The sequence below is a fragment of the Vitis vinifera genome, chromosome 2 (assembly GCF_030704535.1).
Source record: "Vitis vinifera cultivar Pinot Noir 40024 chromosome 2, ASM3070453v1".
Taxonomy (NCBI): Eukaryota; Viridiplantae; Streptophyta; class Magnoliopsida; order Vitales; family Vitaceae; genus Vitis; species Vitis vinifera.
The window spans coordinates 9,239,117-9,244,030 of record NC_081806.1 but is presented as its reverse complement, the minus strand read 5'-3'; positions in this window follow the sequence as shown (position 1 = coordinate 9,244,030).

Here is a 4,914-nt window from a genome sequence, read left to right as displayed (position 1 = left end):
TAACATGACCTTGTTTACTAATTCATCACATTTTCACAATTTGGTGGGTATGTGGGGAATTGGATCCAAAAATTGGCTTACTCATCCTCCATACCATTTTCATCCCTGTAGTTCCACTTCTTATTATTCCTACCTGGCTAGAGACCTGTCTTTGTAATTTGTAGTAAAAATGAGATGGTTTTGGAATTTAGAAAATCCACTAGGCCATAGGATGGTTTGATTGGATGATTATAACTTCATAGTATGCATTTCTATACATTAGTGGTCATACTATTTCATGAAGAAGGAAAAGAAAAGTTTTTTTCCAACTGGTCTTGATCTAATCCTCCATCATAGATATGCTCAAAGTAGTCATTTGAATGGTGAATCATTGAGTAGAACAAATAAAAGAAAATTTTCCTTTAGACTTTGGGATGGGATAGAAAACAACTTTTACAACTCAAATGATTATTTCACTTTTATCCACGAAAAGATTGTAGAATTTTAGGACCCATCTATCAACATTTTTTTATTTTTTGTTTTTTAAAAAAAAATCAATTATCAACAATAAAAGAAAATGGAAAATAAATAAAGCAACAATGTAACATTTGATGTGGAGGATAGTTATGAAAGACTATGTTCTGGATAAGAAAGGATAGAAAAACTCAAGAAAAAAAGAAGAAAATATCTTTAATGTTTTATGGATAATTTTAGCTTAACAAGAATTTTCATAAATTTAAAATAATAATAATTATTTTTTTAATAAAATAGTATATGTATTATAAAATTAGCTATATTAGTTAATAATAAAATATGTGTTAATTGTTAAAAAATTGATAGATGATAAAAACTTTATTCATCATGCCAAAATCTCATGTAAATCATCAAGAAAATTAATAGGAAGACATACTTGTATTAGTTGAAGTGCAATAGTGGAGTTTTCGGTCTTCCACATCTAAAGCAATACGTTCTATTTAGAACAGGGACCATAACCTTATTTATACTTGTACTATATCTTATTTTATTTATTGGTCCATCATATATATATATATATATATATAGAAGAATTTCCCTATCATGCTCCTAAGGAAGTTAGATATATCAAATGGACTTTGTAATGTGACTAGAATGGTTTGTAAAGATTTTGAGTCAAATGTAATATATGTAGAAATTACAATAAGACAATATGCTGAAAGGTAAGTGCTATTACTAAGAATATCTCTTTCACCAACCTAAAATAAAGGATATCCTTTCCATTTTAAACACACTCAGTTGCCAATTTGATTTAGTTTTGCAATGACTATAAACAAAACACAAGGTCAAACAATTCTATATGTCGGAGTATATTTACCTCAACATGCCTTTTCACATGGTCAATTATAAGTTGTATTATCATGTAAAACTTGAATGTCAACAACAAAAGTCCTCATCAAAGATGCCATTCCCATATGTTGCTATTATAAATAGATCTTCTACAAAAAAATATGGTGTATAAAAAAGTTCTTATCCCATAAAGGTAATGAACCCATGAATATTTTAAAGTTTTCGTTATTTTAATTACTACTCTTATTACACACCAGTATCATCTTTATTCAAACTAATTTTTTATTCTCTTCACTTTTTATGCAAGCATAATGTCTAATAAAGAAATGGATACTTGAGGTTTTATTTCTCTTAGCTTGCTTAAACCTTTTCATAGAGATTAGACCATAAAAGTGCTTGCACTTTATCGTGGATGAATAGAGTAGTATAAAAATTCAATGCGTCTGAGAAAATTTGGAAGATAATACTTATGGATGATAAGGTCTGATAAAATTTATTTATAATTATACTTTTCCCCTTCCTATTTTTAATCTCGATTAATTTCCACAAAAAAAAACTTTGATTTACTTTTTGCATACTTCAAGTTTGAGTTAAAAATATCTTTTTATCCTCTTATAGGGTACATAAGTGCAAGTTGTCTTATTCAATGATGTGATTGACATGTTTGAGAATGATTTTATCAAATGAAAAACATGCTTCATTGCAAATGGATTGACAAAACAAGTGAACAACAATTTTCTAGATGTACATGATCCTTGAGCTAATGTTATATGCCTATAGTTGAGTGGATGAGACTATAACTGACAATGATATATCACATGGTCTATATAATTTTATCAAGCTTAAGGACCTTCAATATCATTTAAAGGCTAATAATTTAATTGGTAATTATTATTAAAAAAAAACATATTTCACTTTTAAGATGCTGACAATTTTTATGTTCTCATATGTCCTTGTAGATATATTAGTCATTGTGAAGGTTAATCTCCTTGTTTTGATAAAGAAATATGGAGCTCTTGGTCACACTTATTGATGTAATGATATACTAAAAATTGTTTTTTTAATCATTTTTTATTTTTTATTTTATTTTTTTAAAAAAACCTTTTGCATACTGACTCCTTACTCTCAAATTATTTTTTCATTTTCATCTTCTTCTTCATCCTTTGAGATCTCTTTCACAATATCTTTATTTCTCTTCTCATGGTTCCTCTTTCCACTAAATCCACTTGTTAGGATAGAGCTCTTAAAAACATGACATGATGTAATAAATTTAGAATTTATTATTTATTTAATGATGTTTTAGTTTCACTTTTATCTATCCTTATTTCATGTATTATACTTTATGAGCATTCTTACTTACATCTTTTGCATTGTATGTGACTTAGGTGCATTAGGAGTTGCATAAAAGATCTAAGTCATGGGTTCCTTGTAAATAGATGACTTGTTCACAACTGATTCATGGGTCTAGGCAACCCATTAGAGGTTGTGGTGCACCACTTCCTAATTGGAGGGATGATTGGTCTTGGCTATCAATATGGGTTTCCCATGGTGAGTGCACTAGTGCGTATAGTTACACATTGGATATGACCTATGGTGAGTCATGACTTAAGACTATCAAGTAGTCATGACCTCACAAAGCTGCTTCATTATTTTGTCTCTCAACCTTGAGATAATATTGAGCTTATGCTAAAGTTAGTAATGAATTTTACCTACGGGTGATATCGAAAGCTAATCATATATTCCCTATGGATTGGGTCATTGTTGATGGAAACCGGTAACAATAGGTATTCTCAATAGAGACAACATGATATCTCTTGGGATTGAGACAGTGTGTCCTCTTGGGTGATCCTAAGGAGGTGTGTTCATGGAAACTATGACCATATTAGTTCCTTAAATGAAAGTTGATATAAGCTCTTTAAAAGCTAAGACATGTTAGTTGAATACACAATAAGAGGATTTGTAACTCAAGGATAGTAAATGTAGTCTTGAAAGGCTGATAGTTTTCAACTTGTTAGACTATGAACACCGATTCATGGGGAGACATGACACAATGGATAACAGGTTATGGACCCGAGCATGTAGTGTCTTGTTGTTATTTACATAGGATACTGAAGTTCAGTTGATTCTCTGTAGTGAGATGTTGAATCAACTTTAGAATTGGATTTTGAGGGTGCTAGTACTCCTATGGGTCCTAGTAGTTCCCATTTTGAGCTGATTTATTTTGTTGGCATGGATTGTGAGGGTCGGATTGGCTTTAGGTTCACTTTGTGCATAAGGGTGTTTTGGTAATTATATAAGATTGCATAAGGGTAAGTAAACAAGGTCTCTAGATTAGACTAATTGATAAATTAGTAGATCATATTAGGTTAATTAATCAATTAGAGTATACCATATTAGGTTAATTAATCAATTAGGACCCATTTTGGGCTAAATTAAGTGACCCAAGCCCATGTAGGCTCAAGTCACTTAAGCCTAATTAGGAACCCTATAAATACCCCCTAAGGGTTAGGGTTTCTATAACTTGTCTTCCATCATCCACATAGAGAGAGCCATAGCCTCCACCCTCATTTCTTCCCCACCGAAAGTGTGCCAAGAATAAGGTTGAATCATCAGGCGGAAGATCATGGGTTTATAAGACTTTCAACAACTTTAAGGTTGTATTCAACAATTGAAATTTAAGGTTTGGGAACATCTAAACCTAAAGATTAGTACTTTAACCCTAAAATATCAATTTTAAAAAAAAAAATGGTATTGCTTCCATTGCTTAGATCTAAGATGCCAACACCACTCTTCTCTCTTTCTCTTTCATTTCATTACCTTCATTTCTCCACTCTTCTTATATGTCTCTTTCTTTCTTTCTCTCTCTCTCTCTCTCTCTCACACACACACACACACACAAACACACACACACACACACACACACACACACACACACACACACACACAAACACACATATTTACCCACCTTTGTTGCCCCATGTAAAGTTTAGATTGTAGCGTTGCCACCACCACCAACATTGTCATCGATCAATTTTCTCATTTGGAAAAGGAAATTGGAAAAAAAAAAAATTTCAAAACACAAATTTGAGGATTTGTTCTTTGTGTGTGGATTTGGGATGTGGTTCAATTTGTTGTATGATGCATTTTTTGAGGATTTGTGATTTATGATCTAAGAATGTGTTTTTTTTTGTTCTCGACAATTGTTTTTTTTTTTGTGATTTTTTATGTGTGTTTTTTTTGTTCAATTCATAGTATAGAAAACAGGGAAAACAACTTGAGATTGTTCTCCAAAAACATCAAATTGAGAACACAAAGAACAAATTTGAAAACACGGGGAACAATTGTCAAACGTATTTTTGAGTATGAAAAACAATTTTTGGAAACAACAACCTAACATACCCTAATATTGCGACAAACTTTATTTTTAGGCCAACACCTATTTCAAGTGCAAGTTTGTCAAGCGCTTCTAATTCATTAAATTTTATTGACTCAAAACAAATAACACTTATTAGAAAGACCATTTTTCGAATTCCAGGTTTGTGATATCATAAAAAAGGATATATCTACATTTAATTCATTATAATACTCAAATTAATATTAATATTGTTTATG